Below are 16,256 nucleotides of genomic sequence, written 5' to 3'. Positions count from 1 at the left end.
AATGGTGAAAATCGTGATCAGTGAAAGTGGTAGTAGAAGGTTGAAGAAAAACAAGAGATAGTGTAATACTTCAGATCACATTCAGAGAGACCTAGAGAAGATTGCTGCAGTAAAAGGAAACACAAGAGAGAAAATAAAATTATGATGACTGGAATGTAGAAATATATATACTGTTTAGAAGTTACATTTCCACAAGTGAATAAATCTATCTCTTAAAAAACAGATTGCTGAGAGTCCCTCTGCATTTCTAAAACATAAACTGAAATTTATATTTCAATTTAACCAAAGAAACAGGGATGTAATTACAGACTTTCTTTTTTTTTTTTTTTTTTGTCTGATACCCAATATTTTCTTCTATCATTTAAAAAACTTCTTTGCAGTCCTACCATTCAGCCAGGTTGAAGAGAACTACTGTCTCGTCACAGGCCAGCTGCTGTGGTGCAAAACTCTATTAGCAGTGTGGAAACACAAATGTTTGCATTATCTGCAAATGCAGCTTCTCTAACTGGATCGATTCACAATCAGCTGTCTCGTTTGCCATACCTTCAACATCATTGGTCGTTAATCTGAGTTCAAACTTCACCTCTCAAGATTTCAAGCTTATAACTAAGCTATTTAATATAGTCGATGGAAATTCTAGCACATTACACATCAGTGCACATACCCACAGAAGGTGGGTATGTGCACTGAAGGAACCAAGAATCGCTCATTTCCTCAAATGTGACAGAGCTGCCCATATCTATTTTCATCAATGATAGTTCTAGCAAGCTCAGCATTAACCACCCTTTATATTTCATTATGAATTATCACTCTAGGGAAGTTCTAATTGGACAGTTGTATGAAACAGGGTCTGGCTCATTTCTGCCAAATAAGGAACAAAAAATAGCTAAAATCTAGAAAATTTTGCTCTGTACATGTTTCTTCAATGACACAGCTATGTTTTAATAAAATTTTTAGTTGAATAATTGTGATTGTTAATTTTCAGTAGTTTAATGGTGTAATTATTATGATGCATAAAATGGACAGCAAATACAGCAATATGAACCTGTAATTCCTTTTCCATTCTGCAAACAAGAACTGGCTGAAATGCATTCATTCTTTTTACACACTGAAACATAGGAATCAGAGATGGAAAGGGTTTGTCCCAGTATATTTCCACCCAGTTTTGAAGGTGATACCATCCTCTATACAGAAACCCAGACAAGATTTATATCTTATTGAAGATTTGCTTAATCTCATATTGAAGGCTTAATTAGAGTTTGTGTTGACCTTCTTCATGGAGAATGGCTTTATCTTTCATGAGCAGTATTAACACCATGAATCCTTACTTTGAATCTGAATTACTCATACATCAGCTAAAAATGTGATGCTGAACTGCTTAGTTGACTTACGACTGCTTATTTTGAATTTTATATATCCATTGATTTTAAATTGAAACTCCTTTTTGTCACAGAAGCAATTAAATCCTAAAAGCCCATGTGACTCTTGTCACCCACCTACATCAGCCCACAGCTTCAATGTTCTTAAGACTGAACTATTTGTAAATGCTTGAAATGAGAAAATGACAACTTCAAAAATAAAAAATTACTTTTGAGTTTGTTTCAATCTTTAAATAGAATTTAATGTTAAATATGTAATTTCTTCCTCTATGCAAATAAGATGAGTAGTAAAATAATTTTAAATATTTTGTAGAAAAATGTGGCTAATAAGTGTTTGTATAAGGTTTTTGATTTATATATAGAAAGAAAATATTATGTCAGAATGTTTATGGCAATATGCAACTGCAATATGGCCCTAAGGACTTTCCAAGCCACAGTATATGAAAAAATCTTGAAATTTCCTGTGCAAATTACGTAGCTATTTTCTTCTTGAACTAAAGCATGAAAGATTAGAACATAGGTTCACCTAATGGGTTTCTATAAGGACAGGATTAATATCACTTAATGGTAGTCAGCTAAAGAGTAGGTCTCTACCCTAAAGTACCAGTTGGGGTCCTTCTACAGTCAAAGAGAGAACAAACAATGCATATGTCTTGAAAATAAATTATCTTTAGTGGAACAGCCCAAAATAGATGGTGTGAACTACCTTCTAGGATGCTTGTATTCATTTCTCTGACTGTAGTGGTATTTTATATAATAACATGGATTAGAAGTTAAATTGTCAAGAAAATAAAGGATGAGACCTATTCAGACATAACAGTCTGTTCGTTAGTTCTGGCTCTATAATAGAGAACTTTTTTTGAGAATTTAATAATTATTTAACAAATAAAATGAATCTGTTGGACAAAAGTATCTTTTTCATGTGTTCCTTGACCTTTGACCTACCAAAAAATGTGTTTTCCATCCAATAAAAAACCTAGAGGATGAGACTTAATTAATATACTGTGCTATTACAGTACAGTAAATCAAAGAGGGCACAGCTAAAAAAGATACTGGAAAACACAAGCCTTTAGTGAATTCAATTTTCTAACATTTTTCATATCTGTAGGATTCATTAATATTATAATTTACTCTTTTTCATCTCTTTTTCTTTTTTTTTCTTTTTTTTTTTTTTTTCCCAAGCAACATAAAAATAGGTTATACTAGTTCTAATGGAGACATTATGGTCTGTTGTGTAGATACTCAATTACAGAGCTTTAAATACACAAATTATGTAAATGCCTATTTAGGGAGTATTTACAAAATACATTATTGACCTAGTAAGCCATAACAGCTCCAGTCTGACAGAGAAATACCTATTTAGATCCTGCTTAAAATGCAAATTATTGGCCCAATAGGGCATAACAGCTTCTTCAGAAGTGCTGCATTCTATCATAGAAATCCATGGTTGGGGACTTGCTGGCTAATGACTTTTGTGTGAAAGCTACCTTGGAAACTGTCCTTAAGTACACAAATTTCCCACATGATAGAACATAATGGCTATTTTTCAATAGCTTCTGGCTGCAGAATAGTATTAGGTTCTATTAGGTAGCTTAGTTGTCAGATCTCAAACAAAAATGTGCAGATTGTATACAAAGATATCCATTGGCTTCAGATCCTCCTCTAATTGTGTTTGAAACAATATCTGCTAATGTACAGCAGCTATTTTTCAAAATTGACTATTCATCCCTCATGTGGATTTAGAGCACCAATTCTATAATGAAACAACTTTGGTATTAAGGAAAGTTCTGTTGAAATGTAAGACATGGACCAATCCTCCAAAAGGGAAATAATAAATCCTCATTAAGCAGAGCACTTTTCACAGCCTTCAAGAGGAAGTATGCACATGCAATACAGAAATTACTGCAAATGCACGCATTTACATTACATTTAAATGTTGTCCTTTAAATATTAGTGAAACTGGGCCAGGCTACATGGGATTTCTTCTATGTAGCAGCCAACTCCTTGTACTGTACTGAAGAGTTTCAATGAAGTCAGGAAATTTTGGACAAAGCACCAAAGCTTGACTCAGGAGATTGTCAAGAGTTTTTATTGCTTGAAAAAAAAAAAAAAAACCAAAAAAAAAAAAAAAAAAAACCAAAACAAAAAAAAAAAACCCCCAAAACAACAACAACCAAAAAAAAAAAAAAAAAAAAAAACAAAAAAAAAAAAAAACCCCTAATTGTACACCATGGTTGAATGTTGACAGTGCTCATTTAAAGGAGCATCACCAAAATGAACAGTGATCTATTATTGGATGAACTTTCTGAAGTACTGAAGGAGCTGAAATACCTTCACAACTCTCAGTTTAGCAACTTGGAAATACTCAATAAGAGGTGTTGAGCAGGGATTTTATTTATAAGGACTAATTCTAGTTTTTTACTGCTCTTATGTGTACAAACTGTATTCTTTTTAACATTGAGAACACAATTCTTTTGTGAGTGCATCCATTGTATTTATTAATTCTTTTCTTTTGCTGTTTTTTCTGTTGTAAGCTTAACAGTGGAGAAATGCAAACACAATTGCAGAAAGAGGGCAAGAGAATGAACAAGGAATATACAGTTTGATGTAAAAACAACCTCAACAACTAATTTCTGAGGGTTTTTTTCAGAACAAGTTAAAAGCATTAATCTCACAAAAAAAAAGATCTACAAAATCTTGGACAACTCGCTTGATAATATAATTTTCAAACAATTTTAGGCTCTCTAATATTACTTCTTATTGCTTTTTTATTTAGTTCCTTTATTCTAAAAGAGCTAAAAATATTTTTCACTGTCATCATTATATACCCACTTGCTAAAAATTTTATTAATGTATTACTCCTTGTATTTATAGCACTTGTCATTGCATATTTCCAGCTTAAATAGCATCAATGAACAATTTTGTTGTTCTCCTGGAAATGCATGCGGCATGTAAACAGAGATTCACAGATTTTAAATTACCACAGATTGCTGCTCTCATGTTAATAAAGAAGTGCACAATTGATAGGAGAAAAAAATAGCAATGCTTTACAATTTGAGAAAACCAGGATATTTTTGAATTTTCCTTATTTCAAGCTGAGGTGCTATAAGATAAATAATGCAAAAGCAACATATTTTTGTTTCAACCTTTGAAGAACAAATTAACTTTCTTTTTACAGAAAGGTGTTTTTACACAGTTTTAAGTGGAAGTAGGTTTTAAAATGTGTATAAATGTAACAGCTGAGGACACTTTATCCATTTTGACTCTGAGCACACCAAAAGTGAAGTGATGCAAAGAGATCATATAATAATTAGAAAGCAGGTTTATATTGCAAAAGTCCTACTGATCCAAATTTTGTGCTAATTGAATAGATAACTTGCCTTTTAAATATATTTTGGGATTGGTCAGTGAGATAAGACAGAGTTTGCTTCTAAATGTATATCCCTAGATTTTTTCTGTACTTCCTCAAGATCTTCTGCAGGATCCTGTTTGTTTTTTGAGGTTTTTTTTCAGAGCTCTGGAGAGACGGGAATGTATCTCATACCTCCTTAGAAAGGCAGTTGATTACGTAACCACTGGCTAAGTACTTGAATTGGAAACTTTTCCTCCAATTGTGCCAATCATGCCAAAAAAGCTAAAGAAAACTAATGTATGAGTTCATATATGAGATTGAAAATACCACCATTATGCTGGGAAGAAAACCATTCCTATAAACCTTGAGGTGAGTGATGTAGACCACTACATCACTGTGGTTACTGCTCCAAAATATACTGACCATTATGCTGGGAAGAAAACCATTCCTATAAACCTCGAGGTGAGTGATGTAGACCACTAACCACTGCTCCAAAATATGCTTTTTCCACAGCTTCTAATTTAAGTTAGATTCCTAACTCTGAATTCCCTGTCTATTCAGAGGGTGGTAAAAGTAAGTAACTCAAAGCACAGAAGCAGTGGAGGTGTCATTCTAACTTGCCATTAAACAGGCAGCAGAGAAGGACAGACACACAGAAAGATGTGTGAAAACATAAGATGGAATTTGTTTATTCAAGTACACAGTAGGAAAAAACAGACAGTGGTCATATATTAAAAGAAGGATTCCCATAGACATCTGGCAGGTCCATCAATCCATGGACCTGCTTGACTCCCTGCACACCCCACTCTCACACAGTCAGAGACCAGGTTTCCTGACTGGCTGGGCCTGGGCTTCCCACAGCAGAGTCTCAGTCAACTTGATTCCTAAAAGCATTTATTCATGGTGCAGTAAGACAGAAACTGTCCAAGTTGGTGTCCCTGAGAGAATTTTCATGCACACACAGTCTAGGTGCCCCACAGTCTTGGGTCTTTCAGCTGAGTCCTCAGCTCCTCCAATGTCCCTTAGTGTCCAGTTCCCTTACAGGGCCACATGTCCCCAAGCCCACTGTTCTGCAAAGGGTCAGCACTTCATGGCCTCTTGCCTGGGCTCCCACCCAGAGCTCAAACTGCGGCTCCCTCTGCAGTTGCACTGCCAGCTCCCTGCACTGAAGGTATTCCTCAATAACTCCAGATGGATAAAAACCCTCAGCAACATGTCTGTCTCCATAACTGAGCAGGAAATCAGACAAGAGAAGTCACCAGGTCCCTTCCAACCTGAACTACCCAATGACTGTGTGCATACAAATAATTAAACAAAATCTTATAATTTCTCCATTGGAGACTTGGATATAATAAACCACTAACTACATACCCCTAAGAAGTACTTCAGTCCCAAGTAAGTGTACTTTGGCAAGTAATGGGCAGGAAAATTCATAAAGATTGGGGGAAAAAAATCCTTGTTAATAGGGAATTGAGGAAAAAAGCTTTCATACAGTTATCCTTCAGCCTAGATTGATAACGATACAGATACTAGAATGGTTGTTCAGTGAAGGGATCTGCTTCAGGATTATGTGTCTTACTAGTAGATGATTAGCAATTGTCTGTATTCTAGGACCATTATGTGTATATGTACAATAATAGATGTACCAAAATAGTTTGTGTTTTGGAATAAGATGTAGAACAGGACTGCACCCACTGAAGTATCATGTGCTACCTGTGGAGTTGGCAATCAAACAACCCAGGTTCTTACAAATATGGCATTTTTTAAGTGAGCCAAACTGACACCAGACTGTACTTCTTTTTTTTTATTCTTATATTGTGGGTATTTTTTATTCTTATTTTTCATGCTTCTTTTCATTTCTTCTCTGAATTTTGAGTGAAGCATAAAATCAAATGGTGTTATTTCTCACTGCTAATTCCCTTCATGCCATTACTCTCATCACGCCAGGTTGTTTCTGTTCCCTTTCTGTTTCCTTTTTCATGCCAGCATGATTGTCTTGTCACCAGCTTAAAGGGGAAAAAATAACTTCTAAGATATTTTATCCACCCTTTTTCTCAGTGATTGTAAGATTAACCTCTGAGTTAATAGCCTAAATAAGATTCTCCCTCAATCAAAGACACAGGGTGTGGTTATGTGAATTGCCACTTCTCCTCAAGTGAAAACAAGGAACTTTGATCAGAGCTTTTATATCAGCCTCCTAACTTTTAGCTTAGAAGCAGGCTAAGAGAAAGCAAACAGGTTACAAGCCTTACACAAGCAGTTCTAAGGCTTCTTATGTTTCTTCTGTTGGCAGAGCACTTTGACATGTTAAGATTTTTTGTTAGGATCAAAAAAGACAGTTTTCAGCTCATACTTCTGTTCTACCTGACATGAATCAGAGACAGCTGACATCTAGTATATCTAACATTTAAAGAAATTTCATCAGACCTGGTAGTCAAATACATCCTTGAATGACTGTAGCAAGTACTTCCTGCAAGGTGGAGAGTGAAGTTGAATTTGCTATGAGCCCTTGCAATACTAAACTAAAATTTGGGAAGCAAATGATACAAAAAAGTTTTATGGTATATAGATTTTTTAGCCATCACAGAACACTCGAGACAAAATATAAAACATTAAAAATGTATTGCTTATTCTATTCCAGACAAAGAGATGTGTACAAACATTAAAACAAATAAAGAAACAAAAAAATCCCAAAGCTGAAATTTGAAATGTGGTACTTATTCTTCAGTAGCTTCTCATCTGACAGTCCCTTTTTCCTAAGGATTAAGTAAATGGTCAAGGCAGAACCTGTTCCAGAGAGGAAAAAAAAATTAAAACTGTTATACATGATCAGAAATAACTCTATCTATAGATGTTTGCCTTTTTAGTGAGATCAAAAATTTTCCTAAACATATATTAACACAAAGGAAATTCTGCTCTATTTTAAGAAACAAAACAAAGAATCAACCAACAAAAAATCCTGAAAAAATGCACCTGCCCAAAAGAGAGAGGAAGGAAAAAAAGCAGAAAAGACATCCTTCATGTTGATTGCAGTCACATTGCCACATACTTTTCACAATGGCACATACTTAATTGCACTTTCTTTGCATGAAAAAGGGAATTCAAGAACAGATGCAAGTACAGGTTTTTTCTTTTAAGAATCTAGTTTTGATACTTATTTATATTCAATAAGCATAATATTTACATTTGAAAACTATGGCCTCAGATGCACTGAGAACCACAGTAATGAATGGATATTTTTACACGATATCCACAAATATAGGCAACAGTGTGAGTTTCCATAAAAGAAAATATACACACATTGTATTTTTTTTTTCTTTGGTTGCAACATTTCCTAAGAAATGTTATTTCTATGCTATCATTATTAATAACTTCCAAGTACAGGAGCTGGTGAACTTGGATGTGCCTCAAGATAAAGTGGTTTAGGGCCTTATATGATGTTTCCATTAATATTAGTAGAGTCTTCCTGTATTCAAAGTAACTTGATCAGACCCTGTGACCAAAAAAAATTATATATCCTAGTATTAAGATGTTGCAAACACCCATGTGGGCAGAGATCCTTGACTTCTGAAGAAGTGTCTGACAAAACCTACATTTTTCAAAGTTCTCCAAGAAATTTTCTGCAAGAAATTCTCTGATGTATAATTGCAAGAAGACAGCAGCATGAGAAATATCAACAAAATAGAAAGTCACTGAAGAATTTATGTCTCTTGTTAAATACATTTATGTGTGAACAACAAGTATTCAGCATTGAAGCACAAGATATCACAAACCACTCAAAGATTTTTAGGATCAGGTTCAAACTCATAAGACAAGTTTGTGGAAAGATACAGCTCACAAGATACAGTGGACAAACGATATTGCTTAATGTGTTTAATATAGCTGCTTCTTTGGGCCAGAGTTGCTAAACATATTTTATAAATTTTAGTATTAACTAGAAAGCTGTTAAGCCAGAAAAATAATTTTAGAAATAGTGAATGAAGTCTGTAAAAAAAAACCAAACAAAAACAAACCAGGATTATTTTATTAAAATGCAATTCTTCCATGTATTTTTATAAAACATCAGGAATAAAAAAAAATCCTTTTGGATATCAAAAAGAAGTATTTATACGCATATATGTCTAAAAGACTCAATTGAATGGGTCAAGTCTAGTCTAAAGTTATAAGATTAAAAGAACATGTTCAACTTGAATTTTGTAATGGACTATTTTTCTCACAATCCTGCTCCTGATAGACAGTAATCTCCTCTTTAAAGCAGTCTGATGTATGGGTATTTTAAAATTCTTAAGTATGTTATAAAGGGCCTCCTACTTAACAGCTGATATTTGCAGGACCTTTTCAGTGACCATGAAATGGGTAGTCTAGGTGTTTTATCTGTATGCTTTGGAAAGATCTTAAAACACTAAGTCATGCTGTAGGAAGTGATGCAATGAAAAGTATAAGATTCAAATGCTTTCAGATGTGCAGAGAAAAAAAAAACCAGAAACATTCTTTAAAAAGCTGAAATATTTTCCCTGTTATAAAATATTTTAAAACTATGGGTAAAAAAAAAACAAACAACATAATGTGTAAAAATTGCAGCCCAAAACTCATTCTTCTTTGAAAGTAAATTACTTTAATTTCTGTATTTTAAGAGTTATACCCATGGCATGTTGAAATGATAACATTTCAAATGTAATTTGTTAGCTCTTTTTAAGAAATTTTCCTTCCTAGATTAATCACACTTGCATGTTTTTTGATCTGAAATCAAGATGTGAAAGTGATATCAACAATCACAGAACATAGAAGTCCATCTGTCTTTTATTTTTGCTGGCATCTCTGCTTTTCAAAAATTCCCAGTGGTCCCATGGAACCCAAGGAGATGGGTTCTGAAGTCCATGGAACGGACGGTGTTGTTGTCAATCCAATCTCTATTTAATTTGAAAAGTTGTGGCAATTGGGTGGTGTCCCCAGAGACTGGAAAGAAAAGAAAATATCACACCCATTTTTTAAATGCTGGAACGGACTCTCAGATTTGCGGACTGATCAGCCTCAAATCCATTCCAAGTAAGATCACAGAACAATCTTCCCAAAAGACGTATCAAAACTTATAGAAGGAAGGGAGGTGATTAGAGACAGTCAAGATACCTTCACCAAAGGCAAGTCTTCTTCATCTTCTTCCTAGGATCAATAGTACTTTTAGGACTCATTTCCTTTTCAGGGCCTCAGTTTTCTAGCCAAAAGTCTGAGTGAAGAACAATGCCTGATCCATCACCTACTCCATGCTTCCATCTCATGTCTGCTTAAGGAGGTACTGCTTTGGTTTAAGCCAGTCACTATCACAATTTACAACAAACCATTTCTGGCTGCAGCCAGTGAGCAACAGGATTCTGCTAGAGAGATCAAATGCTTGGGTTTAGACATCTGCCCTTCCCCACATCAGACAAATACACAGAATTATCTGCATTTCTTCTCATTCACAAGTCAAGCTACTTTTTCTCATACAAAAGCAATGTAAGAATTTTACACAAGATCTAAATATACATGAAGGTTTTATCTTATATTTAGCACAATGAAAAAACGTCAAAATTAATAGTTCTTGCCAAGTGATTTGTTTCAGCAGATTATAAGGGGAATTAGTTTAGCAGTAACAAGAGAAAAAGTCCTTTTACATGACAGAAAAATTTTGTACCCTGCAAACATATAAAAGAAGTGTGAGGAAAGACTCATTAAAATTCTGCAATAGAGTTATCAACAAATAAAAAACTCAGTAACCCAGAAAATAATAAAGAAATATGAAATCTAAGAATTGTTCAATTCTCACCTGAATTGACAGTAGATATTGCTATTGGCTAATATTGCCCAAGGGCAGGCTATGCAGGAACACAAAGAGAAAGGGAATCAATTGGTCTTCAGGAATATGGATGCAATATCTGATATTTGGTACTTTATTAGAAGCATAGGACTATTTGCATTGGTCTTCAGGAATATGGATGCAATATCTGATATTTGGTACTTTATTAGAAGCATAGGACTCTTTGCACAATTTGTTTGGTTTGTTTTTTTTTTTTTTCAAAACCCCATGGAACAATAACAATGGTGTGTTTGAAGCATAGGACTCTTTGCACAATTTGTTTGGTTTGTTTTTTTTTTTTTCAAAACCCCGTGGAACAATAACAATGGTATGTTGTCTGCCACAGCTTTAATACTGGTCCAGATTTTATTTTGTCCTAGTTTACAGTTATGCACCAGCTATATGAAGCATGACCCTCCAATAAGCTAGGCACAATCTACTCTTTTGGAAGTTGTCTTAAAAATGATATTTCTCTAGACAATTAAATTCTGAAATTAAAAAGAAAAAAAAAACCAAACAAACAAAAAAACTCCCAAAAAAACTACATGGACCTGTTTCATAAAAGAAAGGTTTTTGAAGACTTTAGGGCATTTTCATAGAATCATTCAGGCTGGAAAAGATCTTTAAGTCCAATTATAAACCTAAAACTCCTAAGTCCACCATTAAACCATGTCCCTTAGCACCACATCTTTTCAGTCACCTTTGACTATACTGTTGCTATTATATACAACAGTATATAATAGCACATAATTATAAAATATAACCCAGAAATATTTTTTAAGTTTTTCATCATTTACTACATCTGGATTGCTACTGACAATTTAGAAGAAATAAATCTCCTTGATACATAAAAATTATGTGTTTTATAAAATGAAGGTGTTCTTGTCAACTTTAAAATGGTCAAATTTACATTTGTGTAAATATGTCAGGTTATCACTGATCTTTGATTGAGTAAGAAAGCTACAGAAAATCTTGAGGTAAATAGGAAAGTCACTGTAGAGATCAATAAATGCATATAATACTAAAGCTGTGTTGAAAGAGAATTTGGCAGGATACTATAGTAAGATCTCAGCAATTCTAAGATTACTATTTTATATTTTTTTTACATATTGTTTTATTTAGTCATTTTGCCTCTCTCCGGGTTTTTGGGTTTTTTTTTTTCATCTCCACTAGTGTGTCTATTTAGACATTAAACAAAGCATTGAATCCTATAATTCTAAGTGACATGAATGACTTTTATGGTAGCTATGATCAGCACTGAAAAATCATATGTAAGAGCCTTTGTAATATAAAAATTACATTCAGAATGATCCTTAAGAACACTAAATATTTAAAGCCTTCTTCTATGTTTCTCTAAAACTTTTATATTTGCTGTACAAATAAGACTGTCATCCAGGTCGTAGGTTCAATTCCAGTCTCTTTACTCTGCCACTTGCAATGGCTGCAAAGGGGAAAAGGGCTCCTCCCAGCCACGTTGCAGAATGCCTGTAAAATCTCTTTTACAGGTAAATGTAAGGTCCTAAGAAAGGAGACCAAAGGTTTTTGTGGCACAAAAGAATCTCAAAGTAAAAATTAAGAATGAGAATAGGAAAGCTGCCAATTTGATGCAATTCCACTTGTTGCTTTAAGAACAAAAAAATGTAAGTTGATTCGTTAGAGACATAAAGAAGTAACTGTCAGTAGAATCTTGGCTGGCCTTGAATATTTTTCCACAAAACTTAGCCTGATTTATTTCTGTTGTGAAAATAATTGAGGTGAATGCAGCATGAAGTTTCATTAAGTTCATGCACGCAGAGAGCCCACTCAGTTTTACTCTTTATGTAATGACCCCAGCCATCTGGGATGTTACTCTAGGTCACTTTGGTAAATTCATACTTTTTTTTCTTTTTGTTACAGTCTGGAAATAGCACATAGAGGAGATAATGCAGTTTTCTGGTTTATGTGTGCACGGTGAATAACGTGCAGGCTTTGAAATACTTATGTTTGTGAAAGGATCAGTCCTTCCTGAGTCTTATCAATGTCAGCCTGCCTCCCTCACACAAGCAGTAGAGCTTGCTTGTGCAGATGTCAGAGCTGCTTGAGCCCTGTAGGTGTATCTTTTAAAAAAGTGTATGCTAAATAAGATGAATCAAATAGTTGGCAAAATTTCAGACGGCTTTCAGGTAAACATTTCACACCTAAAAGAGGAGATGGCTGTTTTTTAATATATTAAGGGTCTGTAAACACCTTGTGCTCAATTCTGATTTTGCAGGAATTTTATGCCAAACTAACTCCATCAATCACTGGTGATTTATACTGATATTACCCTAGAAAGTCGTCTAAAGTTTAGCTCAAATAAAAAAAAAAATTAAATCTTTGCTTAGTTTTATATGTGCTTACTCATTTGTCTCTCCTCTCACCAACATTCACATGTGTCAAGATTAACTTCTAGCTCAGACCCTGCAATTTTATCTAATAGTACAGACTTTGAAAGTTCATCTGAGAGTTTTGTCTTTTGTGTCACAATATACTGTGAAGAAAGAAATCTTCCTCTCCTTTTCTGCTACCCCATGTTTTCCTTTTTTTTTTTTTATAGATATCCACTGATGTTTTACTCTCTCATAATTTTAACTTCAAAAACACTGGCAATTATTTCAACCATTTTAATAATATTTCTGCAACATAGATGCCATTTTGAAGGTGTGCGACTATATTAATTTTCGAGTAGTGTGTGTAGCATTAGTGGAGAATCCCACAAAAGTAATCCAATGGGATTCAAAATCTTCATGTAGAAGTTGGGGAGAAAACAGAGAAGGCTTCTTCCTACCCTCCGCTTACATACCACAGCCCTGGTCTGTTTAGTGCAAATGCTGAATATTACAGAATTCCTACACAGATTTTGAACACTTCTAAAAAGAGGCAATATTCTAGTAAGTATACTACAGATATGTCACCTTTACATTGTCTTTCATATACTGTAATATTTATGAGTGAGGGGGAAAATTATGCTTTCAGAACAGGAGAACAGGAGACATTTCTATGCAAGCTTCTCTAAGTATTTGTAGGGTGTTCTGACCCTCTTTGTGTTCTTGGTTTCAGTGCTCGTAGCAGTAGCTCTTGTGCAACTCAGTATTGCCCAAATGGGCGTGTATTTATGAATTTATATTTCATTCTACCCACTGTCCAAGCTGACCAAGTCTCACAACAATATTGCTCTGAGCTAACATACAAGTCTCTCAGTACTTTGCCAGCTGCTGTGCTGTGCTGAGCTGTCTGGTCTGCTTGGCAAAGAAAATGCAGCTCAGAACATAGAAAATCTCTATGCAACCATTATGCTATATCATTGCAAGTTTATTTCTGATATACTTTATTTTAATTTTGTTTTTGTCCTGTTTATTTTCTTTCATAAGCTGTACTTCATGAAGGGCTTTTCTACATTTGGATATTCACTAAAGTAATTGCTTGAGCTGTAGCCTAAAAAATGTCTTCAACTGTATCCAATCAGTACTATTAGCTTTCCAGTGCAATTCCCAATGTGAACACACTTTCTCAAGGACAAGTGTCCTTATTTGCAATTTAGCTTAATCTGCTTCTACAGTGGATTATGTGCAGTTCAAACTATACTCCTATGTCAATATTTTCTTGCATAGCTAAACCTCTGTAGGCAAAAAGTTTTAAATTCATAAAGCAAAATTACCATGCAAGGTTCTTCCTAGTCCTGCAGTGATACCTTTGTTCTTCAGCTCAGTTCAACCCCCATTTATGTTATGTTCACAGACACTTCTGTCACAATCTACAGGCTCTGATTTTCAGTGATGGTACTACACTTACCATGAGGAACTGGAAATAATAAACTTCTATTCACAACTGGTCTTCTCACCTTCAGAGTAAATGTCCAGGTAAAAATAAAGGAAGAACAGAGGAAACTGGCAGAGGAACTGCAATTGCTCTGTCCACCACTGTCAGTAGCTGATCTATCTGTATGACCTGTTCATAGAAAATGCTGCCTAGTTTTGGAATAGGAATGGTAAATTTCCTCCATCCTGGAGTGTTTATATGGAAATTCATATAAACCACATTTTAAATAGAAGAAAAGATGAGCCCATCACTATGAGGAGCTCTATTTCAGCTTGGGCTATTCCCCCACGCCAGTGCTGCAGTAGTAGACCCTGGGCTCAGTGCCACCTATGTCCCTTTGCCCTGCACAGGACTCGGAACCTGGCTGCAGCCAAGTCTCCACCCCTGTCCTGGTCTCCTGCTGCTGATCAGTGATCTCCTGGTAGATCACTTTCCATACTTGGAGCTGTTGATAAGACCCCATTACATCCATGGCTCTATCCTCTGTGGTCAGACCTGAGGGACAGTGCCTGCCAGCGATTCCCTGGGATCACCCTGGACTCCTGTCTCCCTGTCTTCTAGGAGCAGCCTGTGCTTAATGTGTCCTGACTGACTAAATGCATCATGAGTGTAAAGTTCACCATCTCAAACAAAAGGCAAAGTGTGTAAAACAAGAACAAAAAACCAAAAATAAATAGCATTTAGCAGCAAGAAACTGATCTTTTTCCTCAGTGTTAATGTCCTTACCTCGAGCTTCCACATTGTGTCAATGACACTAATGATCCTGAACTTCAATTGCTGCACGTGTGCAAATCTGTGGAATGTATCCTGACTTTTTCCTCTTAAAAATTAAAAGCAAACCCCTTCTTAGAAATCTCTCATGTATGACTAGCAACATTTTGTAATAATATGACTACTCCAATTTAGAGAGTTCTGTTTGATCTCTCATGGATATCAGCAGAAGGATTTCTATCAGGGTGATTGTTTGCTGCTAATAGTAATCTATTGAACTTGTATTTACATCTCTGTGAATGAAATTTAGCTCTAATTACTTATTGTGCTTTACAGCTGTTGCATACTTACTCCTGCAAAGACAGGATTTTCATGTGTTTTAAGCACATACATAATTTGGCAACAATTGAAATTACTACTGAGTTTGCATGCACAAATTGATACTTAAATAAGCAGAATTTAACCAAAATATGTTTTCATCTGAATGTTCAAAGCACCACTCCACCTAAATGCCCATTCTTCCTGAAATTTCCTTTTTTTTATATATCCTTCTGCTTTTGAACAGTGAAAGATATTGTAATATTTTGATTTAACAATAGCTATTTAATATTTGCCTCTATTGATCTTTTTTTTTTGTCTGTAACAGCTATGTCACTATTATTTTTGAAAATAAAAAGCACATTAGTTTAGAAATTAGTAGTTTGAAAATGGTAGTTGGTGAGAAAATGACTACCTTTTTTTCCCTATAAGTTTTAAAGTAGCTGACACCAATGAAAACAACATTTGAAGTTTTTCCCCAGAGAGGTTGCACTGCTACAACCATCCCACTACAGAAAAAGTTTATATTTATATAGTGCATTAGAATAGAAAATCTTCTGCAAGATTATCTATACTCAGGATGAGCACTCAGAAGAGCCAAATATGTGGTCTTTTTCAAGTTAACACAGATATCACAAAAGAAAAAGTTATTGAAGTAAAATACTCAAATATTTAAACTATTTATCAATTTACGTATTTTTATAAGCATGGAGCTTTCTTAAATTATATTACAAATACATGTTTATGTATATAATATGATAATACACATGAAAACTAGAAGCAAAGAAATCAAATATATGTGTATATATGCATATTAATACCCTTA

The sequence above is a fragment of the Onychostruthus taczanowskii genome, unplaced genomic scaffold (genome assembly GCF_017590055.1).
Source record: "Onychostruthus taczanowskii isolate IOZ18803 unplaced genomic scaffold, ASM1759005v1 scaffold102, whole genome shotgun sequence".
Classification (NCBI taxonomy): Eukaryota; Metazoa; Chordata; class Aves; order Passeriformes; family Passeridae; genus Onychostruthus; species Onychostruthus taczanowskii.
This window is presented reverse-complemented; position numbering follows the sequence as displayed.